General features: G+C 38.7%; 1 protein-coding gene and 10 non-coding genes across 11 annotated transcripts in view; 6 read left to right on the top strand and 5 right to left on the bottom strand.

Moving 5' to 3' along the window:
• Positions 1-27,535, top strand: part of slc25a10a (solute carrier family 25 member 10a) — a 229,429-nt gene that overhangs the window by 191,885 nt on the left and 10,009 nt on the right. The window lies entirely within an intron of this gene.
• Positions 1,238-1,451, bottom strand: LOC141351280 (small nucleolar RNA U3). Its single transcript, XR_012359490.1, has one exon. It is a non-coding gene; the product is annotated as a small nucleolar RNA U3 (small nucleolar RNA).
• On the bottom strand, positions 2,472-2,685 carry LOC129436918 (small nucleolar RNA U3). The gene has a single exon (XR_008641991.2). It is a non-coding gene; the product is annotated as a small nucleolar RNA U3 (small nucleolar RNA).
• LOC141351299 (small nucleolar RNA U3) lies at positions 4,798-5,012 on the bottom strand. Its single transcript, XR_012359508.1, has one exon. It is a non-coding gene; the product is annotated as a small nucleolar RNA U3 (small nucleolar RNA).
• On the bottom strand, positions 6,616-6,829 carry LOC141351287 (small nucleolar RNA U3). Its single transcript, XR_012359498.1, has one exon. It is a non-coding gene; the product is annotated as a small nucleolar RNA U3 (small nucleolar RNA).
• On the top strand, positions 10,488-10,701 carry LOC129436963 (small nucleolar RNA U3). The gene has a single exon (XR_008642029.2). It is a non-coding gene; the product is annotated as a small nucleolar RNA U3 (small nucleolar RNA).
• On the top strand, positions 14,156-14,369 carry LOC129437014 (small nucleolar RNA U3). Its single transcript, XR_008642065.2, has one exon. It is a non-coding gene; the product is annotated as a small nucleolar RNA U3 (small nucleolar RNA).
• Positions 15,830-16,043, top strand: LOC129436936 (small nucleolar RNA U3). Its single transcript, XR_008642005.2, has one exon. It is a non-coding gene; the product is annotated as a small nucleolar RNA U3 (small nucleolar RNA).
• Positions 21,531-21,744, top strand: LOC129436926 (small nucleolar RNA U3). Its single transcript, XR_008641997.2, has one exon. It is a non-coding gene; the product is annotated as a small nucleolar RNA U3 (small nucleolar RNA).
• Positions 22,712-22,925, top strand: LOC129437000 (small nucleolar RNA U3). Its single transcript, XR_008642053.2, has one exon. It is a non-coding gene; the product is annotated as a small nucleolar RNA U3 (small nucleolar RNA).
• LOC129436962 (small nucleolar RNA U3) lies at positions 26,589-26,800 on the bottom strand. The gene has a single exon (XR_008642028.2). It is a non-coding gene; the product is annotated as a small nucleolar RNA U3 (small nucleolar RNA).

Below are 27,535 nucleotides of genomic sequence, written 5' to 3' on the forward strand. Positions count from 1 at the left end.
TTTTTATTATTGAAGATAAAAATAAGGATCATGGGTTTAAATAGTTTTGCATTATGATACGAGTGTATATTAGCGTGTTTTCCTGTAGCATTTGAAATCGATTGGACCCGGAAGCGGCGCATGATGACGTCACACATAACTATTTATACTTATTTATAAACTGTTTTTATATACAAGAGACTGACTGATATGATGTTGTGAATTTATATTAAGTTACATTTAGATATTAACCATATTTAGGCCATTAGCATAAAAAAGTACTGTGTAATCATATGGATCCTAAATTAAATATCTGCTGTACAATTCACAATAGGTCGTCATACAGCTACAAACAAGTCCTACATAGCATTTTATGAAGACAACACAATGTAACTTTTCTAAAATTCCAGGGGTCAATTCGTATCGCTTCAAGAAGGTCTGCTGCTATCATACAGATATGTGACTAGGCTCATATACTAACATACAGCCTCCCCCTACTGGACGCATGAGGAATAACAGGGGCGTAAAACTGTCAGGGGCGTAAAACTGCCAGGGGCGTAGATCTACCGGCTCCAGGTCTGCAGCCTCCCCCTACTCGCTTCAGGTGTATTTGTATTTATTCTGCAACAAACTCCTCGCATCACGACCAAATTGAAGCTTGTTGCGGTAGCCAAATGTCGTTAAGTACAAATATGTCAACAACGTGATTTAAACCTGTCTCAAGCTATCACAGACGTCACAATATATTAAAACCTGTTTGATATTATCCCAACAGGATCTCGTAATGTGAGCGACACAATGACAATTTGTAAGTAATCCAGCCAATCCCAGTGCAGATGGTATTAACAGAGAAAGGTCAACCAATTGATGGGCAGGTTGATAGTCCATTCATGAAGTAATGACCTGATTGTTGAAATTTATAAAGATAATTTTTCTGTAAGGCATTAACTAAAACTGGGTGGCAACTTAAAAAAAAACCGCTGACGGGGAAAGAGTTAAGCATGCTTCCAAGCATATTTGATCATCACTTCAACAGTTGCACGATATAAATGTTAATGTATATTTTAGATGAATGTTGATATATAAAAATAAACACCACAGTCTTTAATCATATTTTCATTGTGTCTTAATAGCCCAAAAAAATAATTATATTTAAAAAGAAACACTGCTGTAATGTGAACTTGTGATAACTAACACTAATAGTGCACTCTACAAGCAAAACAACCTTTGTTATTTCTTTCTTTTAATCTCAAAAAACCCCACTCTGATCATGCGCTTCTCTTCTTTAATCTTATTAAGATTAAAGAACATTCATCAATAGCAATGATCTGTGATAATTATCACCAACCATTACTTGATTCACGCACAGAGAAACACATCAACACTCTTCATCGTGGTTTAAGAGACTCAAGACTTTTGAAACACATTTCCTAGTTTAAAACTATAAAAATGATTCCTGAAAGCATAGTCTTGATGCCTCACCGTGCTTACCGAACACACCTTCAGAGAGACGATAAACCTCAATGACGGTAAGTTGTGGCTTTATGATTCTGAGAGGGACAAAATGCTCAGAAACACAAAACTATAAAACCTTTCAGCATGGACTGTAGTTAATGAATTGATGAATGTTTGCAAATCTGTTAATAATGCGTTATTTATGGTATTAAGGATACATTGGTGGCATGGGCAGTCATAGCCTATTTGTTAGAGAGTCGGGCTTGTAAACTGAGAGTTGCCGGTTTGAGTCTCATGGCCTGCAGGTTGCAAATTGTTGCAGGTGGGATTTTGGTTTTTGCTATCGCGGACAGATTTCTAAGGTCTGCGACAAACTCCTCGCGTCACGACCAAATCCGAGCTTGTTGCATTTGCCAAATGTCATTAATTACAAATATGTCAGCAACGTGATTCAAACTTGTCTTGAGCTATCACAGACGCCACAATATTTTAAAACCTGTTTGATATTATCGCCACAGGATCTCGTAATGTAAGCAACACAATGACAATTTGTAAGTAATCCAGCCAATCCCAGCGCAGATGGTATTAACAGAAAAAGGTCAACCAAGTGATGGGCAGGTTGAACGTCCATTCGTGAAGTAATTGCCTGATCGTTTAAATTTCTCGCCAGAATTTACGTGAGATAAAGTATTTTCGCTGATGGTCGACAACACCTCTTTATCGAGTGTTTGTTTTGTAGTATCTGCACCTCATCAGTGGTGTGTAGTATGCATGCAGCTATACCAAAACGACAACATGAAAATAAACCTTGTTGTGCTGTGTGCGCAAAACATTGTTTCAGGTAGTTTTTCAATCCTGTAGTGTGAACCAATGATAACTAACAACAATAGTGGACTCTACCAAAATATATCAGTATGTTTGTTGAAATAAGCAAAAACTACAACACTTTCATATCACAGCAAAACAGGCATTTTAATACTTGTTTACACAAACAAAACAACTTCATCACATTCTTTCTTTTAACCTAAAATAACAAACCCACTCAGATCATGCACTTCTCTTCTTTAGCCTTATTAAGATTAAAGAACATTCATCAGTAGCAATGATCTGTGATAATTATCACCAACCATTCCTTGATTCACACTCAGGGAAACACATCAACACTCTTCATCGTGGTTCAAGAGACTCAACTCTTTCAAAACACATTTCCTAGTTTAAAACTATAGAAATGATCCCTGAAAGCATAGTCTTGACATCTCACCGTGCTTACCGAACACACCTTCAGGTAGACGATGAAACTCAATGACGGTAAGTTGTGGCTTTATGATTCAGAGAGGGACGAAATGCTCAGAAACACTTTGAATCAGAGGTGCCCAATCCTGCTTCTGGCGATCGACTATCCTGCAGAGTTCAGGTTCAACTCTAATCAAACACACCTGCCTTCAATTTTCAAGTGATCCTGAAGACCTTGATTACCTGCTTCAGGTGTATTTGTATTTATTCTGCGACAAACTCCTCGCATCACGACCAAATTGAAGCTTGTTGCGGTTGCCAAATGTCGTTAAGTACAAATATGTCAGCAACGTGATTCAAACTTGTCTCGAGCTATCACAGACGCCACAATATTTTAAAACCTGTTTGATATTATCACCACAGGATCTCGCAATGTGAGCAACACAATGGCTGAATCCGAAATCGCATACTTACTGTGTAGGTACTGAATTTCACTGGGTACCTACTTAACGTGCTCTAAGACAGTACCTACGTTCGCCTTAAGTATGGACAGTATTCGCCATGTTGACGTTATCATGACATATGACGTAGTAGACTTGTTCGAGCATGCGGAACCACAAGAATCGACAGGAGATTGACATCACAATACCGCGAGAGCAACTCAAAATCAGACTTTTCCGTGTGATTTCTGGAATCACTCTCACAGTACTTGATGTCATCCACCTGTTGGTTCTTACAGCGGTGCATAAACTCATAAAGACATGAAAACGTATGTGTGTGTATGAGGGACAGGTGCACTAACACCTGATTGCATCAGTAACTTGACAACTCTACTACGTTCTCTGTCAGTGTTACAGATATTACATGATTTTGTAGTGGACTAAAATAAGTAAAACAAGCAGATTGTAATTTAATATCTATTGTCAGATGAGAGCTGTGCTTGAATGCAAACTAGACAATGCAGTCAATGTGATTATATACATTTTAGTGAAGCAATCTCTTGTATTTAATTAAAACAACAGGAGACATGAATAAAAAAAATGAATGAATAAAACCATCACAATAAATGAAAACCTATAGATTCCAATATGAAACAAAACTTTTTTCAAATGTATTTTTCTAACAAACCATCACATATTTACTGTCATCTCAACACAGCTGTGACAATTCTACGGCTTTATTTTCATGAATCAGCTGAGCACTTTGTGGTATATCCTGGGTCTGTGCGTGAAGTCAGGGTGCTGAGGAGTCCTGTGTAACGTATGGAAATCACCCGATTGGCTGGTCTCCGGTCGATTGCTTTACTTTCCCGTGGCATCATGGGAAAGCTGGGATAGAAGTGTCCATCCGATGCATGCTTCAGAATCTGGGCGGACTCAGTAGGGCATCCGGGGATTTCTCGCCTAATGATTTTATGGATACTGAGGATTCAGACGTACTACTCTGTTCACGTGCTGTTTCCCCTACTACATTTTCAGTAAGTAGGCGGTTTTGGACGATACTTAAGTACACGTGCCTCTGAATCTCGCGAGAAATAGTTCAAAATCCCGCTAATTCTCGCCTACCCTTTTACGTATACTGAGGTTTCGGACATACTATTCGTTCGCCTACTGCTTTTTGCCTACTATATAGTACGGCAGTATGCGGTTTCGGATTCAGCCAATGACAGTTTGTAAGTAATCCAGCCAATCCCAGTGCAGATGGTATTAACAGAGAAAGGTCAACCAAGTGATGGGCAGGTTGAACATCCATTCGTGAAGTAATGGCCTGATCGTTTAAATTTCTCGCCAGAATTTACGTGAGAAAAAAGTATTTTCGCTGATGGTCGGGAACGACTCTTTATCGAGTGTTTGTTTTGTGGTATCTGCACCTCATCAGTGGTGTGTTGTGTGTAGTATGCATGCAGCTAAACCAAAACGACAACATGAAAATAAACCTTGTTGTCGTTTTGGATTAGCTGCATGCATACTAACATCAATAATGGACTCTACCAAAAATATATCAGTATGTTTGCTGAAATAAGCAGAAACTACAACACTGTCATATCACAGCAAGACACTGGCATTTTAATATTTGTTTACACAAACAAAACAACTTCATCACATTATTTCTTTTAACCTAAAATTACAAACTCACTCAGATCATGCACTTCTCTTCTTTAATCTTATCAAGATTAAAGAACATTCATCAATAGCAATGGTCTGTGATAATTATCACCAACCATTACTTGATTCACGCTCAGAGAAACACATCAACACTCTTCATCGTGGTTCAAGAGACTCAACTCTTTCAAAACACATTTCCTAGTTTAAAACTATAGAAATGATCCCTGAAAGCATAGTCTTGACATCTCACCGTACTTACCGAACACACCTTCAGAGAGACGATGAACCTCAATGACGGTAAGTTGTGTTATGATTCAGAGAGGGATGAAATGCTCAGAAATACTATGAATCAGAGGTGCCCAATCCTGCTTCTGGCGATCGACTATCCTGCAGAGTTCAACACACATTGAAAGCTTGAAGCTTGTTGCGGTAGCCAAATGTTGTTTAGTACAAGTATGTCAGCAACGTGATTCAAACTTGTCTCAAGCTATCACAGACGCCACAATATATTAAAACCTGTTTGATATTATCCCCACAGGATCTCGTAATGTGAGCGACACAATGACAATTTGTAAGTAATCCAGCCAATCCCAGTGCAGATGGTATTAACAGAGAAAGGTCAACCAATTGATGGGCAGGTTGATAGTCCATTCATGAAGTAATAGCCTGATCGTTGAAATTTCTCACCAGAATTTATGTGAGAAAATGTATATGGTGCAAATGCACTTTCTGCTACCCGAGTTCGAATCCCAGCTCGAGGTCCTTTGCCGATCCCATACCCCTCTCTCCACCCTCTACTTTCCTGTCATCTCTCAAGTCTACTATCTATCAATAAAGGCAAAAATGGCCCAAAAAATAATAATTATATAAAAAAAGAAACACTGCTGTAGTGTGAACTTGCGATAACTAATGCCTAGTCCACACTGACACGGGTATATTTATAACCAGAGTTTTCCCTAAAAAAAATCCCGTCCACACATGCTCGGTTTAAATTAAATATCCATCCACACAATAAAGCAAAAGCATGCTATCAAGCGATGTCAAGAGCATGCCACACCAGCAGGCGGGGATATAACCCAAAATTACAATCTTGACGTCAAACACAGTGGATAACGGCGCACACTCTGACGTCGCAAGGCAAATCCCCCAGTTTTACTTTCTACACGACACCACTGTAACCGGGGTTTCTTAAAGGGGTCATATGATGAAAATGTTGGCATTGCCACTTTGTAGGTGTGAGCAAAAACAGGTCATTGAAATTTGGCTTTCATTATGATGTCATAAGGATATCTTATTAGAATAATACCGCCTCCTTAATCTGAACTCTGAAAGAGAGAGAAAAGAAGGACTTGACAGCACAATTGAGTTTGAATTACAACAAACCACCATCATTGTGATCAGTGTTTGCACTTTATCCGCTCATTTGCATTTTAAAAAACACACCCAAAACGACACATTTTTGGACTTGACAGCACAATAGAGTTTCAATTACAATAAACCACCATCATTGTGATCAGTGTTTGCACTTCATCCGCTCATTTGCATTTTAAAAAACACACCCAAAACGACACATTTTTGCTCAAACCTACAAAGTGGCAACGCCAACATCCTCATCATATGACCCCTTTAAAAAGCTCACCCTGGCCGGGGTTTTCAAATATGCTTGGTTTCAGTGTCCTGATACTCCGGTTTCGTGTGCACGATCCGCGTGAAAAAACTCACAGTTATAAAAATACCCATGTCTGTGTGGACTAGACCTAACACTAATAGTGCAGTCTACCAAAAAACTGTCAGTATGTACATACACAACCTTTGTTATCTTTTTCTCTCAATCTCCAAAAACCCCACTCAGATCATGCACTTCACTTCTTTAATCTTATTAAGATTAAAGAACATTCATCAATAGTAATGATCTATGATAAATATCACCAACCATTCCTTGATTCACGCACAGAGAAACACATCAACACTCTTCATCGTGGTTCAAGAGACTCAACACTTTTGAAACACATTTCCTAGCTTAAAACTATAGAAATGATCTCTGAAAGCATAGTCTTGACATCCCACCGTGCTTACCAAACACACCTTCAGAGAGACAATGAACCTCAATGACGGTAAGTTGTGGCTTTATGATTCTGAGAGGGACAAAATGCTCAGAAACACAAAACTATAAAACCTTTCAGCATGGACTATAGTTTATGAACTGATGAATGTTTGCAAATCTGTTCATAACAACGCGTTATTTATACACTGTAAAAAATGTCTGTAGAAATTACAGTATTAATGGGTATTACTGGCAACTAGCTGCCATTAACTTACTGTAGATTTTACATTTATGTTATTTACTGGCAACATTTTGTTCAAAGTTAAATGAACATGAAACATTTTTGGACTTTATCTTCTACAGTAAGTTACTGGCAACCAGCTGCAAAATTACAGCAAATTTTTTGGAGTGTAGTATTAAGAATACAACAGTGGCATGGGCAGTCATAGCCTATTTGTTAGAGCAGTTGTTTGACCTTTCTCTATTAATACAATCTGTGCTGGGATTACAAGTTGTTATTGTGTCACTCACATTACGAGATCATGTGGGGATAATATCAAACAGGTTTAAAAATATTGTGGCGTTTGTGATAGCTTGAGACAGGTTTGAATCATACTTATATGAGGGTGCGATTTGCCGGGGGGGGTGCGTGGGATTTCCCCCTTTCTGGTCAATGTATCTCTGCCTCTGCTTAATAATTTTTATCCCCGGTGGGGATAAATTTATCCCCCCCTCAAAGTGATCAGTGCTACTACACCAGTGGCGAGACGGATCACAAAACTTATCACGGGTCCGTGGTTTGATTAAAGTAAATTTTATTTTAAAATGCGCTACTTTGGCTGGCTCTGGTAGAGCTGCCGCGCAGCCTCTCTGTATTCACCACTCTGAAGACTTGCTCAATGTCCCGCCCACGGCGCTATCTGATTGGTTACACACCCGGTTACAACTCATGAGTAATGGCCTATTAACACTTGCGAGATGGTTGTGGAGCTGTTTGTCAAAACAAAGGAAAGCAGCATATTATTCAGGATATTAATAAAGCGGGAATAAACATCACAATCTGATTATCTGTTTATGATGACAAGCAGAGTTAGTGTCCTAGTCACACCACTGAGAATGGCCGAAGTTACGCATATTTAAACGGCAATGATGCGTTTAGCGAGGCGCGGGCGCGACCAGTTCGTGACTAACACATAATACATCTGTCTTTTCTATAATTTCACTGTAGCTCAGCAGCGCGATGTAAAGTTAACGTTATTACTTTAAAAGCAGCATTAAAACTGTTTCTACTGTAATGGTTTAACTTTGCAATCAATCCATTGTTCATATTTATTATGTTTAAGTTGACATTACATTGTGCCATATAGTTTTGCCATTCAAGATTTAATTCTTGCGTGTTTTTTGGTTGTGCATGATCACAGTTCATATGTGTGGGGAAAGAAAAGCTATTAGAGTAAAAATATTGCGTTAGGCTGCTTCATGAGTTTATAAGAAAAAAGATTTTACAATTCCTGCAAATGCAGTAATGAAGTTCATGTTCTCATGATTTATTTTTATGAATTAAAATGTTTTGAAATGAGCTGTGGACAGAGACGCATTATTTTTTTCTCTTTCACGCAGGTTATGTTTGGAAAGACGATGTCCTATAGCTCAGGCACGGCCCCACTTTTTAACAGGCCCACCTAAAACTTAAAAAAAATAACTTTTACTATATTCTAATTTTGTCAAGAATTATAAAAAAATTGTCTATAAGCTCATAATTTGTGCTAAAATAGTCTAAATGTTTAGTTTTAAAACCATTTTAAAAAGCTGGTAATATTTTGATGTTTCTGCGCAAGTTCAGCAGACAGTGAGGTTCGTGTTTGTTTCAATCAGAGCTTGTGAGTTGAGAGCGCATGTCTGAATATTAAAAATATTTTAATTAGAAATATATAGGCTATATAAAAAATATTATAATGGATTTTTGTTGGGTCAGACAATGATTACCAAATTTCTCTCTCATGCTCCTCATAACCACTGAAAACAGTCAAAAAAACAACCAAAAGTCAAATTATTATGGATGGAAGTTAAAAGTGGTGGGTACAAAATGACTCATGACGAAATATAGTGGGTACGCGAACCCACCGTCACCGAAATCAACGCCTACTAAAACATCCCCACCTCTGTTTTTTTCACAAATCGCACCCTGCTTATACTTAACGACCTTCAGCAACTGCAACAAGCTCTGATTTGGTCGCAATTCGAGGGTTTTGTCGCAGACCTTGGAAATCTGTCTGCAACAGCAAAATCCAACCTGGAACCAGTCGCAACCTGCAGGCCATGAGACTCGAACCGGCAACTCTCGGGTTATAAGCCCGACTCTCTAATGCTGAGTTTACACCAACCGCGTTTTGGGCGTCAAAATCGCGTCTACCGCGCCTAGTTTGCCGCTTAAACACTTTGAATGCTTTCGCGCGTCTAGAGCAGAGTAGACGCTCGGCAAAAGCAAGCATTTGACGCGCGTCAGAGGCAAACTCCGCTTCTTGTGGGAGAGGCAAGTGCTATGCGGTTGTTTGTTTGCAAGATGATTGATGTTAATTGTGCATTTATCGAGAGAGTTACCAGTTTGTATGTGGTAACCTTTACCCCTGATTTACACCGCAGGAGTTTGCGGTGCGTTACGGCTCTGAGGTGGCTTTGTTTCGTCTTCTACGCGGTGCCAACTCACACAAGAAGCAGATCAGAAGAGCAGCAGTAGAACGTCACGTGATTTTCCTGTCAGACGTTTTTCTTGATTTTCTGAGTTATAACATGGATAGGTTGGCTAAATGTTAATATTTTGTTAGGATTCATTCTGTATATTGTTTAGTTTTTTTAATTGTCCTATTTTGTTGTTCTGTAGTAAAAGAGTGAATAAACATAAAAATTCAGTTAGGATGGACAAATATTATATGCATATTCATCTAAAACACATCCTCAATTATGTTTATTTCACATACAGTGCCTGTGAGCAAGATGATGTGAAATACGGGAGTCAGCACGAGGTGTTTATTTTGAAATTGACAGGATTTTTGACTTTTATTTTATATTTACGGTGCGGCTTCAATGCGGCGTATGTCAAAAATAGACTAGGCACCTATCTTTAGCGAAGCAGCACGTAGAGCAGCTTCTGGGACGCTCTTGAAACGTGCCGCGGCGCATCTGATGTAAACACAAGCATTGACTAGAATGACCGCGATCAGTTCGGGTTGCCTCTTCGGAGCCGTAACACGCCGCAGACTCGTGCGGTGTAAATCAGGGGTAACAAATAGGCTATGACTGCCCATGCCACTGTTGTATTCTTAATACTATATAACGCATTGTTATGAACAGATTTGCAAACATTCATCAATTCAATTCAATTCAAGTTGCAACCTGCAGACCATGAGACTCAAACCGGCAACTCTCGGGTTATAAGCCCGACTCTCTAACATGACTGCCCATGCCACCGTTGTATCCTTAATACTATAAATAACGCATCATTAACAGATTTGCAAACATTCTTCAATTCATTAACTACAGTCCATGCTGAAAGGTTTTATGGTTTTGTGTTCTGAGCGTTTTGTTCCTCTCAGAATCATAAAGCCACAACTTACCGTCATTGAGGTTCATCGTCTCTCTGAAGGTGTGTTCGGTAAGTGCAGTTACCAATCACGACTATGCTTTCAGAGATCATTTCTATAGTTTTATATTAAGAAATGTGTTTCAAAAGAGTTGAGTCTCTTGAACCGTGATAAAGAGTGTTGATGTGATTCTCTGAGTGTGAATCAAGGAGTGGTTGGTGATAATTATCATAGATCATTGCTGGTGATGAATGTTCTTTAATCTTAATAAGATTAAAGAAGAGAAGTTTGTGATCAGAGTGGATTTTCAGGTGTGCTCACACAAAAATCCGTGCTAAAGATGCTTTCCAACAGGTTTTATCATAGTTTTTTTCCAACTCCATTGACTTGTATTAGATGTGCTGTGAGGTACGGTATTACTCCGCAATGGAGACTTTGAATATATTCTTGCAATTGGCAAAGGTGGATTATTGCCACCAACTGGGCTGGAGTGAGACGTTTGGAAAAATAGGTCCACAAGTTTAGAACAAATGCTAAAACACCTGTTGGAAAGCATCTTTTGCAGCGATTTTTGTGTGAGCATATCAGTGAACACCCCTGACCACTCGGTGAGTTTCACGTCTTTATAAAAGAAAGTTTAATGCATTTTAGGAAGGATTGTTCCAGTGCACCTATACAGCCATTCTAGTGTTGGGAGGTGAAACAACAAACACCCGAAAATTCTCGGGCCAGCATCATATGTCTAAATTTCAGTCATAACTGTTCTATTTCATCATAAATAATCTGAAAACAGGGCTTTAAGTGTAAAATACAGAACTTTAAATCCTTTAAATCACTACGCATTTATTTCTTAACGTCTTCTATCAACGAAACATTCAAATAAGTCGTTTCTGTCAACACATTGAAACATTCAAATAAAAAGTTATTTTTGTGAACATATATAGCTGATTTTTTGCCTTTCATTCACTTACGTTAATGTTTGTGGTCACAGTTTTAATCGCGGATCCTAAATGTCAGATACAACTGACCAGTTTGACTAGCCTACAAATTGGATAAGATTCCTAAAAGTGTGGCACCTACAGCACACATTACAGACACTGATACGCAATTGCTGATGTGTTCTACATATAAAGATATAAACTTGTTTTTTAAACTCATTGTTTTTGCTGAAACAACCAAAATATGATTTGCATGCACAATAAATCATACTAACATTTATTTTTTAATAAAAATTCAGCTTTTTAAATAAAACAAGCATATCTCCGGTATCCTACGTTTTGTTTGTTACAAAGAAACTTTGCACATCAGGCTCGTTCAAATCCTCAGTGATACACACACGCACACAGTGTCAGCAACTCATTCATCAGAATCGTCAGCTATCTTCGACAGTTGGCTCATTCGGTATTTTGAATCCGACGTGCTATTTTGTCTGTGCGTCCTGCATCATCAACCCAGTTCATTTCAGTTCGATTTGTGAACTGGCTCAACCGGTTACTTCCTGAGAACTGGCTCAGAAGAATTAGTTAAAGAACCGAACATCACTACTACACACAACACACCACTGACGAGGATTTGACTGCAAAACACTCGATAAAGAGGCGTTCCCGACCATCAGGGAAAACACATTTTCTTACATAAATTCTGATGAGAAATTTCAACGATACGGCAATTACTTCATGAATGGACAATCAACCTGCCCTTCAATGAGTTGACTTTTCTCTGTTAATACCATCTGCGCTGGGATTGGCTGGATTACTTACAAGTTGTCAATAGGCTTATGCTGCGTTCCAGAGCCCATCCAAACCAGTGGGACGTGGGACTCATCCTTCTTGAAGTGTCCTAACTCCTACTTCAAAGCGTTCCAGGCATTTGAAGTGGAACGTAAACAGAAAACATGGACGACCGACCGGTCTTCTTAAGGCTCGTACAGACTACATAACTTTTAAACGTCGGTCCGAACTGTGCAGTTCACACTACAGTAAAACATCAAGTTAAACATCTTTACAAAGTGTTCTGGAGCCATTATATAAAAGCGCTGCATGTCGCTAAGTAACTTGGTATATTTTTACCGTATTTTCATATTAACAGATAATAACGACATAATTTCACGCCATAATATAAAAAAACAAGTTGTGTTAAAATTACAGTGTCTAAAACAACCATACAAGCAGAGAAGTACAATTTATACTATATTCCTTGAAGATTTCCTCTCACGACGACGTGATCTATGGGCGCCGCCATTGTCCTCCGACTTATTTTTCTGAAGTCGGGGTAGGTCGAACTCCCCCGAGTTCGCCGGTAGGAGGTTCCACTTCGACAGGCATTCCAGTGCACCTTTCCTAGTTGGAGGTAGGATAAGTCCTACATCCCACTGGTTTGGATGGGCTCTGGAACGCAGCATTAATATCAAACATGTTTGAAAATATTGTGGCATCTGTGATAGCTTCGAATCGCTTGATTTTTTTCCCCAAACCAGTTCAGATAGGAGTTTTACTTAAACATGAGCTCAGGGGCAGAAAGAAATTTGATTGGTTCACAAAAATGACCAATGAAAGTCCTCAACCGGAGCCTTCAAGGCAGCTTCTGCAGTGAAGCAGTTCGAGCTCACCGTTGGTCAGGTGAGTAGCGCAGATGGTTAGATAGGAATGTGACTGGTTTTGATTCAGCTCAAAATGTTTCGAGCGTTTAAGTTACGTGACTTTCATTTTTGTGCCAGATTCATGTGTTGGTTACTCAATTTTTTTCTCCTTTTTTCAAACCATTGTCAATTGGGATTGGGGTTAGATTTGTGAGTTTTTTTATTTTTTAAACTGTTTTCGCGTGAGGATGAAGTTGGGTCTGGGTTAGAATGGCAGTGGTTTATACATTTACTTGTCAGAAATGTAAACTGTTTTCACTTGATGTTGGGGTTAGAGTTGGGTTTGGGTGTCATTTTATGTAACAGAAAGTTGTTCTAACCCCAATCCCAAGCAACAATGGTAAGAAAAAAAAGAAAAACAATTGAGTAACATACACGTGAATCTGGCACGAAAATGAAAGTCGTGCCACGGACACGTGAAAACGTGGAAACACGTAACTTTGACGCTCAAAACATTTCAAACAGAATTCACAACCAGTCACATTCCTATCTAACCATCTGCGCTACTCACCTGACCAACGGTGAGCTCGAACTGCTTCACTGTAGAAGCTGCCTTGAAGGCTCCGGTTGAGGACTTTCATTGGTCATTTTTGTGAACCAATCAAATTTCTTTCTGCCCCTGAGCTCATGTTTAAGTAAAACTCCTATCTGAACTGGTTTGGGGAAAAAATCACGCCTTCGAATCACGTTGTTGACATACTTATACTTATTGACTTTTGATGACCACAACGAGCTCCGATTTGGTCGCGTTTCGAGGGTTTTGTCGCAGACCTTGGAAATCTGTCCGCGACAGCAAAATCCAGCCAAAATCCAACCCTGGAACCAGTCGCAACCTGCAGGCCACGAGACTCGAACCGGCAACTCTTGGGTTACAAGCTCGACTCTCTTACAAATAGGCTACAACTGCCCATGCCACTGTTGTATCCTTAATACTATAAATAACGAATTGTAATTAACAGATTAGTACAAATCAATTTATTAACTACAGTCCATGTTGAAAGGTTTTACAGTTTTGTGTTTCTAAGCATTATGTCCCTCTCAGAATCATAAAGCCACAATTTACCGTCATTGAGGTTCATCGTCTCTCTGAAGGTGTGTTCAGTAAGCACAGAGAGATGTCAAGACTATGCTTTCAGGGATCATTTCTATAGTTTTAAACTAGGAAATGTGTTTTGAAAGAGTTGAGTCTCTTGAACCACGATGAAGAGTGTTGATGTGTTTCTCTGAGCGTGAATCAAGGAATGGTTGGTGATAATTATCACAGATCATTGCTATTGATGAATGTTCTTTAATCTTAATAAGATTAAAGAAGAGGAGTGCATGATCAGAGTGGGTTTTGTTTTTTTAGGTAAAGAGAAAGATTGGAATGAAGGTTAAATTGCTTTCAATTGTGCAGTCAATTGTTGAAGTGTATGTGTTTTGTTGTGATGTGACAGTCCCTTACATTTTGCTTATTTCAACAAACATTTTGATAGATTTATGGTAGAGTGCACTATTAGTCTTAGTTATTACAAGTTCACACTACAGGATTGAAAAACTACCTAAATCTCTTGTGTTACTCACATTGCACAACAAGGTTTCTTTTCACGTTGGCTGCGTTCAGCCCCAACCAAACATTGCACAAGTTTTTTAAACCGAAACGATGATGTGTTGAACACACTGTGCTAATGACACAAGAGTTGCAACTACAGTAGCTAAGAAGGCCATTCTTTGTGTTCTTTATAAATGTTTAAATGCACTGATGTTAGTTATCGTAAGTTCACTCTACAGGATTGAAAACTACCTGAATCTCTGTGTTGCTCAAACTGCACAACAAGGTTTCTTTTTATGTTGTCGTCTTGGTATAGCTGCACGCATACTAAACACAACACCCAACTGACGAGCTGCACATACTACAAAACACTTGATAAAGAGGTGTTCCCGACCATCAGCAAAAATGCTTTATCTCACATAAATTCTGGCGAGAAATTTCAACGATCCGGCCATTACTTTACGAATGGACGTTCAACATGCCCATCACTTGGTTGACCTTTCTCTGTTTAAACCATCTGTGCTGGGATTGGCTGGATTACTTACAAATTGTCATTGTGTCGCTCACATTACGAGATCCTGTGGGGATAATATCAACAGGTTTTAATATATTGTGGCGTCTGTGATAGCTCGAGACAAGTTTGAATCACGTTGCTGACATATTTGTAATTTACGACATTTGGCACCCGCAACAAGCTCCAATTTGTTTGCGATGCGAGGAGTTTGTCGCAGACCTTGGAAATAGGAGAAACCCACCAAAATCCAACCTGCAACAAGTCGCAACCTGCAGGCCATGAGACTCAAACCGGCAACTCTCGATTTACAAGCCAGACTCTCTAACAAATAGGCTATGACTGCCCATGCCACCGATGTATCCTTAATACTATAAATAACGCATTATTAACAGATTTGCACACATCAATTTGTTAACTACAGTCCATGCTGAAAGGTTTTATAGCATGGGTGCTCAATCCTGCTCCTGGCGATAGACTGGACTGCAAAGTTTAGCTCCAACCCAAATCAAAAACACCTGAAGCAGCTAATCAAGGTCTTCAGGATCACTTGAAAATTGAAGGCAGGTGTGTTTGGTTAGAGTTGAACCTGAACTCTGCAGGATAGTTGATCGCCAGAAGCAGGATTGGGCACCACTGATTCATAGCGTTTCTGAGCATCTCATGCCTCTCAGAATCATAAAGCCACAACTTACCGTCATTGAGGTTCATCGTCTCTCTGAAGGTGTGTTCATTAAGCACAGTGAGATATCAAGACTATGCTTTCAGGGATCATTTCTATAGTTTTAAATTAGGAAATGTGTTTTGAAAGAGTTGAGTCTCTTGAACCACGATGAAGAGTGTTGATGTGTTTCTCTGAGCGTGAATCAAGCAATGGTTGGTAATAATTATCACAGATCATTGCTATTGATGAATGTTCTTTAATCTTAATAAGATTAAAGAAGAGAAGTGCATGATCAGAGTGGGTTTGTGGTTTTAGATGAAAAGAAAGATTGGATTGAAGATGTATTTGTTTTTGATTGTGAAGTCAAACGTTAAAATGCATGTGTTTTGATGTGATCTGATGGTGAGTAGTTTTTGCTTATGTGCAAAAGATGCTTTCCAACAGGTTTTATCATAGTTTGTGTCCAAATCCGTTGACTTGTGTGAGATGTTCTGTGAGGTACGGTATTACTCCGCACCGGGAACTTTGTTTATATTCTTGCAATTGGCAAAGGTGGATTATCGCCACCAACTGGGCTGGAGTGTCTATTATTCAAGCTCTCAACGGAAGAATATACGGGTGTGAGGCGTTTGGAAAAATCGGTCCACAAGTTTACAACGAAGGGTAAAACATCTGTTGGAAAGCATCTTTTGCAGCGATTTTTGTGTGGGCATATCAGTGAACACCCCTGACCACTCACTGAGTTTCAATTCTTTATAAAAGAAAGTTTAATGTATTTTAGGAAGGATTGTTCCAGTGCACCTATACAGCCATTATAGAGTTGGGAGGTGAAACAACAAACACCCGAAAATTCTCGGGCCAGCGTCATATGTCCAAATTTCAGTCAAAACTGTTCTATTTCATCATAAACAATCTGAAAACAGGGCTAAAATACAGAACTTTAAATCCTTTAAATCACTACGCATTTATTTTTTAACATCTTCTATCAACATAACATTCAAATAAAGTTGTTTCTGTCAACACATTGAAACATTCAAATAAAAAGTTATTTTTGTGAACATATATAGCTGATTTTTTGCCTTTCATTCACTTACGTTAATGTTTGTGGTCAAAGTTTTAATCGCGGATCCTAAATGTCAGATACAACTGACCAGTTTGACTAGCCTACAAATTGGATAAGATTCCTAAAAGTGTGGCATAGTCAGGGGGCCAATTCTGAAAAGGACTTCCGTTAAGACTTTTGCGGACATGTTTTGGTACAAGCTGTCACCCTATTTTTTTTGTTAGAAGACACCTATTGGTAAGAGATTAGGGTGGTTGTCAAGCTGAATTATTATTTTTTTTACTTGTGCAAGCGATTTCAGGACAATTTTTTTGGTTTCCAGCTCAACTCGACAATCCAACAATAAATGTTAAAATCTCCACAACCACAAGGCCCATATACATAAAAATCAAATGAAAGCAAACACTCACGGGATGTCTGCTGAAGTGTCAGAATGAACATTTATTGTAAGAGAAAACAGAACTAGAACATGAAAAAAACAATCTCCGCCTAAAGAGAACCAGTTTTCAAAGTGAATATCAGCTTGGAAACATAACATAGTATCCCAAAAGTTCTATCTATCAGTACCCCTATCTATGGGAATGAGTCAAGCCAAGTTTAAAGCTTGTAGGGAGAGACAGTGCAATGATGCACAAGTTATAAAACTTTAATGTCACGCCGAAATGTAGAACTGTAGATGGTGGTCTATGGTGCTATTTGACTTCATTAATGTACCAGGTTGTAACACATACTATATTTAATTGACATATCACTATAGTTAATAATTCTATCCTAACATAACTGCTCTCTCACTTCTTTGGGGTTAGGGGTTAGTAACTAGTTAGTAGTAATACATGGTAATGAAGAGCAGCTCAAACATTAAAATGTAAAGTTTGATTTAAGCTCTGATTTAAAGACTTTACCGCATGTCTGGATTTTAAACTTTATACATACACATGTGAGGAAGATCTTCATTTATGTCTGGACATTGAGGAAGCATTTATCTTTATCGTTACCTAAGAAGAACAATGGAGGACGCACTGGAGGAGGATATTGGAAGTAAGTAACAGTTAATTTATACTATTTATATTTGCTATCATGTATATGCTCATGGCTTGTGCAGTTCAGCCTACGCACAGTAAGCATCAGCAGACGGCACGCTTTGGATTGAAAAAGTTTTGCATTGTTTACAAACGAGGACGAGATCTCACGTAATGGCGGATTTCACTGTTGTATGCTGTACAATGTTAAACACAGTTATTCACTTATATCCTTCATGGCAACTTTCAGTAAGCCTGCACTGCTGTATCTTTTAAGTGTGCGCTGTAATATGATTCCATGTTTGCATGCTTATTTACAAACGAGTACGCGTGAGCTCCCGTAATGGCGGATATCTGTTACATGTTGTACAGTGTTAGACACAGTTATTCACTTTCGTATCCTTCATGGCAACTTTGAGTAATGCTGCACTGCGGGATTTGCTGTAAAATGATTCCATATTGTTTACATGCAAGGTAATTCCATACATTGCGCTTTACACGCGACACCGTTTTTATGAGTGCCGCGTTACACGGAGACGCGAGCCCGCGCACATGGCTGCCATATGCAATGTGTTTTTAAAGTTCATACGCACTTACAGAAACACGTTTAAAACAGAAGCTAGACGATAAGGGGATGGGCATCTGAAAACAGTCATCTGAAAACAGCTTTTTATATAACTAATCACTGCAGATGTTTATCTGAGATGTTTTGAATTTAGTTTGTGTACATGATAATTTATATGAATGTACTATCTGATAGTTTATATGAATGTACTATCAGTGATATTTACCCATCAGTTATATATGTAAGGGTATTTCTGTGGACAATTTATGCTAACAGCTGTCCATAACTCTCTTACAGGTCTGCATCCCTCTCATCAGTACAGAAACTATGAAGTGGAAAAACACTTTTTGGACATAAAGTTATATGGTAACATTAGCCACATGACCAGCTCTGTTGTTTATCAGTTTCTTATACAAGTTAAGTTTTTGAATTGAGTTTGTTTCTAAATAAACTGAAAATGTCCTACTCATTTCTATTTTTATTATATTGTTAACTTCTTAATAAACCTCAAACAAACATGTATACATTTGTCCTCACATTCTTTACTGTAGTTCCCAACATTCCTGCCTCATTATGCAGCTCATTATGCGAGCCTTTGTTTGCTAGCTGTAAATCAATCCTTTCTGGCATACAGCCCCTCTAAACAAAAACTGTCTTACAATTTCTAAATCAATATATTGGTTTATGTGAATAAGTAAGCAGAATGATTTTCACATCATTTTAATGAGAAAACTCATGACGATTAGATTCTGTTTAGAAAAGTCTTGTTAAAACATGTTTAGTATGGGTTTTGTGGACTTATATCAGTGACTTAAAAAATTTGCTTTTTTAAAAACCACGCATAAACATTTTTCTCTCAAAAATACAAACATGTACATACATGTAGCTCATATAATATTTTAGCCCAGTTTGTACTGAACGCAGTGGTATGAGACACTTGCCATTAATATGTTTAAAGCAACTGAAAAAAGACCAAATTTAAAAGCATGTCAGAACCTCTGACAGTGTCCCAAAATGGTCGGACCCCAGAGGGTTAATGTCCTAATGATCAGCATACTTATTTGTATGTCCCACAGCTGACATGGAATGTTATTAACCTGTTCAGGAAACTTCTTTTTTTTTTTTGCTCTAACCGGTTCAGGAACGTCAGTTTTAGGGTAGAACCGAAAACCGGAAACGTTAAAATACTGCTTCTGTTCGGAACGAACCAATTGGGAAAAAAACCTGTTCAAAGCCCTGGTTTACAGACAAACTGTTCTTCATGTGTAGCCCGTAGGTGGGCAACATTAATCATCAATCCCAGCTGCCGTTGCCACTTTTTCATCATCATCGGGCGGCAGTGGCCTAGTGGTACATGTAGGTTGTCTACAAACCGGAAGATTGGTGGTTCTATCCCCGGCTCCACTGGACCAAGTGTCGAGGTGTCCTTGAGCAAGACACCTAACCCCAGCTGCTCCCGACGAGCTGGCTGGCGCCTTGCATGGCTGACACCGCCGTCGGTGTATGAATGTGTGAGTAAATGGGTGAATGTAAGGCTAATTGTAAAGCGCTTTGGATGGCCATAGGTCTGTTAAAAGCGCTATATAAATGCAGTCCATTTACCATCATGATTAGAAAGTTTGGTTCAGATTGTTGACTCTGCTGTGATCATCTTCTCTGGATCTACTGCTTCATGCCCAATGTGGTGTGGTACTCTTGTGGTATTTATTGATTATTTTTTAATGATCATGCTTGCACATACATTGGATTATATTGCACATTTGCCCAAAATTACAGTAGGACATAAAAAATGGAAGCACTTTGGGGGGGATCCGCTTTTACCACTTTTAAGAATATAATGTTAAAATGGTCAAAAAAACATTTACTAAGCTGACAACCTGGGTAGAACACATGTTGAGGGGTTAAATATTAATACTGGATAGGTTGTATGCTTGTACCAAAAAGTGTCCGACAAAGTTTTAATATCAGTTTTGGCCTCCTGACTAGCACCTACAGCACACATTACAGACACTGATACGCAATTGCTGATGTGTTCTACATATAAAGATATGAACTTGTTTTTTAAACTCATTGTTTTTGCTTAAACAACTAAAATATGATTTGCAGGCACAATAAATCATACTAACATTTATTTTTTAATAAAAATGTAGCTTTTTAATAAAACAAGCATATCTCCGATATACAGCGTTTTGTTTGTTATAAAGAAACTTTGCACATCAGGCTCATTCAAATCCTCGGTGATACACACACGCACAAAGTGACAGCAACTCATTCATCAGAATTGTCAGCTATCTTCGACAGTTGGTTGCACCGGCTCATTCGGTTCTTTTTGAGTCCGACGTGCTACTTTGTCTGTGCGTCCTGCATCATCAACCCAGTTCGTTGCAGTTCGATTTGTGAACCGGCTCAACCGTTACTTCCTGAGAACCGGCTCAGAAGAATGATTAGTTAAAGAACCGAACATCACTACTACACACAACACACCACTGATGAGGATTTGACTACAAAACACTCGATAAAGAGGCGTTTCCGACCATCAGGGAAAACACATTTTCTCACATAAATTCTGGTGAGAAATTTCAACGATCAGGCAATTACTTCATTAATGGACGATCAACCTGCCCTTCAATTAGTTGACTTTTCTCTGTTAATACGATCTGCACTGGGATTGGCTGGATTACTTACAAGTTGTCAATAGGCTTAATATCAAACATGTTTGAAAATATTGTGGCGTCTGTGATAGCTTCGAATCACGTTGTTGACATACTTATACTTATTGACCTTCGACGACCACAATGTGCTCCGATTTGGTCGCGATTTGAGGGTTTTGTCGCAGATCTTGGATATTTGTCAACGACAGCAAAATCCCGCCAAAATCCCGGCAACTCTTGGGTTACAAGCTCGACTTTCTAACAAATAGGCTACAACTGCCCATGCCACTGTTGTATCCTTAATACTATAAATAACGAATTGTATTTAACAGATTAGTACACATCCATTTATTAACTACAGTCCATGCTGAAAGGTTTTATAGTTTTGTGTTTCTGAGCATTTTGTCCTTCTCAGAATCATAAGCCACAATTTACCGTCATTGAGGTTCATCGTCTCTCTGAAGGTGTGTTCGGTAAGTGCGGAAGATGTCAAGATTATGCTTTCAGGGATCATTTCTATAGTTTTAAACTAGGAAGTGTGTTTTGAAAGAGTTGAGTCTCTTGAACCACGATAAAGAGTGTTGATGTGTTTCTCTGAGCGTGAATCAAGAAATGGTTGGTGATAATTATCACAGATCATTGCTATTGATGAATGTTCTTTAATCTTAATAAGACTAAAGAAGAGAAGTACATGATCAGAGTGGGTTTGTTATTTCAGTTGAAAAGAAAGATTGCAATGAACGTTTATTTGTTTTCAGTTGTGTAGTCAAATGTTAAAATGCATGTGTTTTGCTGTAATGTGACAGTATCTTAGTTTTTGCTTATTTCAACAAAATTCTGATTGATTTATGGTAGAGTGCACTATTAGTGTTAGTTATTGCTCACATTGCACAACAAGGTTTCTTTTCACGTTGTTGTCGTGGTATAACTGCACGCATGCTACACACCACACACTACTGACGAGGTGCATATACTACAAAACACTCGATAAAGAGGCTTCCCGACCATCAGCGAAGATACTTTTTTCTCACATAAATTCTGGTGAGAAATTCAATGATCAGGCCATTACTTCATGAATGGACGATCAACCTTCCCATCAATTGATTGACCTTTCTCTGTTTATACCATCTGCGCTGGGATTGGCTGGATTACTTACAAATTGTCATTGTGTTGCTCACATTACGAGATCCTGTGGGGATAATATCAAACAGGTTTTAAAATATTGTGTCGTCTGTGATAGCTTGAGACAGGTGCGAATCACGTTGCTGACATACTTATACTTAATGACCTGTTCTGACTGCAATGATCTCCAATTTGGTTGCGTTTTGATGGTTTTGTTACAGACCTTGGAAATCTGTCCACGACAGCAAAACCCCAACAAAATCCAACCTGCAGGCCGTGAAAATCGAAACGGCAACTATCAGGGTCACAATCCCAACTCTCTAATGAATAGGCTACGACTGCCCATGCCACCATTGTATCCTTACTGCTATAAATAACGCATTATTAACAGATTTGCACACACATTCATTAACTACAGTCCATGCTGAAAGGTTGTGTAGTTTTGTGTTTTTGAGCATTTTGTCCCTCTCAGAATCATAAAGCCACAACTTACCGTCATTGAGGTTCATCGTCTCTCTGAAGATGTGTTTGGTAAGTGCGGTGAGACATCAAGACTATGCTTTCAGGGATCATTTCTATAGTTTTAAACTAGGAAATGTGTTTCAAAAGTGTTGAGTCTCTTGAGCCACGATGAAGAGTGTTGATGTGTTTCTCTGAGCGTGAATCAAGGAATGGTTGGTGATGATTATCACAGATCATTGCTATTGATGAATATTCTTTAATCTTAAAAAGATTAAAGAGGAGAAGCGCATGATCAGAGTGGGTTTGTTGTTTGAGATTAAGAAAATGAATGCAATGAAAGTTGACTTGTTTGTGTAAAAGTGTATTAATGCTCCCATTACACAAACTGTTTTTTCAATTCTGATGTTAATCTGGAGAATCTATAGAGTAGTATTATATAGTTTGTTTCACTACACAACACAATTTAACTTATGATTCACTACACGTTCGTGTCGTTTACATTATATGCACTTACGCACCTATTTCCAACATAAGACAGTAGTCTTACTTACCGCATGCAACTCATGACCCGGTTGGGACTTTTTAATGAAATCCAGCGCATCAAACACACACACAAAATTCCGCTGCTACCCCGGATAATAAACTATCTATTGTTTCCACAAGGCTGGTATTCTTCTCCTTGCATCAAAAACACGCTTCTTCTTTCATGCCATTTAACAAAGCTGTCACGTGATGTGATGTTTCTAAGTTCTAGCGTCTCCCTCTGATTGATGGGTGGGCGGGGTTTTCCGGGGGAAGTGCCTATAAAAATAAGTGACCCTTTTACAGCCCAAGTGATCAAATAGCCTGCGCGCGCATTTCGGCAACGGAAGTGGTGTTATTCCCCATTGGTTCTAAAATGTTAGCAACTCAGAAAGAATATTAAAACGGTTTCCCATTTTAGAACTGCAATTTCAGTTTTCAAACAGAGATGGTGATAGAGTTGATAAAGTCACAAATTGCAGCTTTAAACTCTCTCAGGTGTTACTTTTTTACCACTCTGGAGAGGGGACCTATATAAACACTGAGCAGTGTTAATTTAACTCCTGGGATTTTGCAGTGTGCAATCGGTAGATAGGAGTTTTCCTTACTCAAACATGTTCTGAGGGCAGAAAGAATGTGATTGGTTCACAAAAACGACCAATCAAAATGCTCGTTACTGGTTTAAGCCCTCAGCGGAGCCTTCAAGGCAGCTTCTGCAGTGAAGCAGTTCGAGCTCACCGTTGGTCAGATGAGTAGCGCAGATATGGTAAGATAGGAATGAGACTGGTTTTGAATTCAGCTCGAAACGTTTCGAGCATTTAAGTGACGCGTTTTCACGTGTCCGTGGCACGACTTTCTTTTTCGTGCCAGTTTCACGGATTGGTTACTTAATTTTTTTTCCTTTTTTCAAACCATTGTCGATTGGGATTGGGGTTAGATTTGTGGTTTTCGTTACATTTTTAAACTATTCTCGCGTCGAGGAAAAAGTTGGGTTTGTGTTAAAATGACATTGTTTATACATTTATTTGTCAGAGAATTTAATTGTTCTTGCTTGGAGTTGGGGTTAGAGTTGGGTTAGGGTGAGGATGTCATTTTATGTAACAGAGAGTTGTTCTAACCCCAATCCCAAGTGACAATGGTAAGAAAATAGGAAAAACAATTGAGTAACCAATACGTGAAACTGGCATGAAAAAAAAGCCGTGCCACGGACACATGAAGACGCATCACTTAAATGCTCGAAACGTTTCGAGCTGAATTCAAAAACAGTCTCATTCCTATCTTAACATATCTGCGCTACTCATCTGACCAACGGTGAGCTCGAACTGCTTCACTGCAGAAGCTGCCTTGGAGGATCCGCTGAGGGCTTAAACCAGTAACGAGCATTTTGATTGGTCGTTTTTGTGAACCAATCACATTCTTTCTGCCCTCAGAACATGTTTGAGTAAGGAAAACTCCTACGTGCGTAAAATCGATGAAGACTCCAACTGTATACTGCCTGTAATTTGTGAAATGATGTTTATCCCCAGTTTTATATAGCGGAACAACTTTCGCCATTTTCATTTTGTTTGGAAATTTACCGGTGTGAAATGATAGATAACAGATATATGTTATTGGTTTAGAGATCCCCTCAATTACCCTTTTTACAATTTTCATGTCAATGTCATTGCAATCAGTAGATGTTTTGTATTTAAAACTGTCTACAATGTCTATTATTTCTTTTTCATCCACCTCAGTAAGAAACATTGAGTTTGGATTCCTTTCTATTAAATTATCACTCCAATCTTCAGATAACAATGGATCTGGAATTTCTTCTGCCAAATTTGGTCCAAAACTCACAAAAAAATTATTAAAGCTATTAACCACATCACCTATATTGTCCTTTATAGCAGTGTTTCTCAACCCTGGTCCTCAAGGACCCCCTTCCAGAAAGTTTTAGATGTCTCCTTATTTAAAACCCCTGAACCAACTCATCAGCCTCCTTCCAGAATAGCCCTTTTCACACAGACATTCCGTAAAATACACGGAAAAGGCATCCTGGATTTTTCCGGAATCGTTCGATTTTTTTGTTCATTCACACTGCCATGATTAGCCGGCATCTGATGGTCCCGGCAAGACACGTGAACTGTTGAAAGTCCCGCCCTCTCTTCTACGCAGCGTCTGAAGTTTGCATATTATTTATTATTTCTCTCTCCAGAAACGTGCATTTTTGTTTATAATAAGACTATAAAGGAGCGCATGAACACACAGTGCTGGTGAATGATCTCAGCTTCTGAGTGGATATTTGACGAGCTCCCTGATCTCTGCTTAAATACAGTTTTCAGACATTTCTCATCGTGATTGTTTATATGCATTTAAAACCCGCATTTTGAGGAGCTGAATGATATATCTTGTTGGGATGACGCGCGGGTATTTTCCTTTATTATAGCTCAAATTAGCACGTGACGCGATATTCTTTTATGCTGCTGAATGATCTCCGTTTCAACGCAGTAAGTGACGAGCTAACTTACCTGATATCTGCTTCAGTCCAGTTTGCTGACATTTCTCATCGTGAATGTTTTAAATCCCTCATTTTAAGGAGTTGAACCAACTTCATGTTGCCATGACACGCGCTTCCTCACTACGGCATGTGCGTCATTGTTTATGCGTCTCATTTATCATTTTCTGATAACTGCTTCAATCTAGTTTGCAACATTTCTCGTGATAAATGTTTATATGCATGTTATTTCTTGTTTTAAGGAGCTGAACCATAACTTTGTTGTGATGACGGGCACGTCCTCACTACGAGACGCCCATTACGGCATTGTTTCGGCTTCTTGTTCACACAAAGGGTTTTCCGTGTATCTAACTAGGTCCTCTTTCCGGCAACGATCCCAGAAGATTAACGGGACGAGTTTGTGTTCACACAGACGCTTGTCTGGCAATTTTACAGGTATTTTCTGGGACCAAAGGTCTGTGTGAATGGTGTTTCTGTCTCCCTATAAAGCTAATAATTTAAATCAGGTGTGTTAATTAAGGAGACATCTAAAACATTCTGGAAGGGGGTCCTTGAGGACCAGGGTTGAGAAACACTGCTTTATAGTATTATTATCAATAAAATAATACTATAAAAAAAGCTTTGTTGCCGAGAATTATTTGTAATTATACTGTTTAATATGTCCCATATTTCTTTAATATTATTTATATTTTTATTCAACAATTTACTGTATCTTTTTTGCATACCCGTAAGATATTGTTTAACTTACTTATTTTTTATATTTATTTTCTGCTTCTCTCGTTCTTTGCTTTATAAATTCTCTATATAGTGTACTTTTCTTTTCACAAGCATTTTGTAAACCTTTTAATTAACAATGATGTTTATTAATAGTCCACCCACAGTCAACACTCATACATGCATTTTAATATTTGCTTAGACATCATGTTCTTTCAACTTCAAACAACAAACCCACTCTGATCACGCATTTCTCCTCTTTAATCTTACTAAGATTAAAGAACATTCATCAATAGCAATGATCTGTGATAATTATCACCAACCATTACTTGATTCATGCTCAGAGAAACACATCAACACTCTTCATCGTGTTTCAAGAGACTCAACACTTTTGAAACACATTTCCTAGTTTAAAACTATAGAAATGATCCCTGAAAGCATAGTCTTGATGTCTCACTGTGCTTACCGAACACACCTTCAGAGAGACGATGGACCTCAATGACGGTAAGTTGTGTCTTTATGATTCTGAGAGGGACGAAATGCTTAGAAATACTATGAATCAGGGAAGACCAATCCTGCTTCTGGTGATCGACTATCCTGCAGAGTTCAGGTTCAACTTTAATCAAACACACATGCCTTCAATTTTCAAGTGATCCTGAAGACCTTGATTAGCTGCTTCAGGTGTATTTGGATTTATTCTGCGACAAACTCCTCGCATCACGACCAAATTTAAGCTTGTTGCGGTAGCCAAATGTCGTTAAGTACAAATATGTCAACAACGTGATTCAAACTTGTCTCAAGCTTTCACAGACGCCACAATATATTAAAACCTGTTTGATATTATCCCCACAAGATCTCGTAATGTGAGCGACACAATGACAATTTGTAAGTAATCCAGCCAATCCCAGTGCAGATGGTATAAACAGAGAAAGGTCAACCAATTGATGGGCAGGTTGATAGTTCATTCATGAAGTAATGGCCTGATCATTGAAATTTCTCACCAGAATTTATGTGAGAAAATGTATTTTCGCTGATGGTCAGAAACACTGCTGTAGTCTGAGCTGATGGTGTCGTGGGCAGCGCTCCGACATATGGTGCAAATGCACTTTCTGCTACCCGAGTTTGAATCCCAATCCCATACCCCTCTCTCCATCCTCTACTTTCCAGTCATCTCTCAAATCT

Source organism: Misgurnus anguillicaudatus, chromosome 19 (assembly GCF_027580225.2).
Source record: "Misgurnus anguillicaudatus chromosome 19, ASM2758022v2, whole genome shotgun sequence".
NCBI classification, from domain to species: domain Eukaryota; kingdom Metazoa; phylum Chordata; class Actinopteri; order Cypriniformes; family Cobitidae; genus Misgurnus; species Misgurnus anguillicaudatus.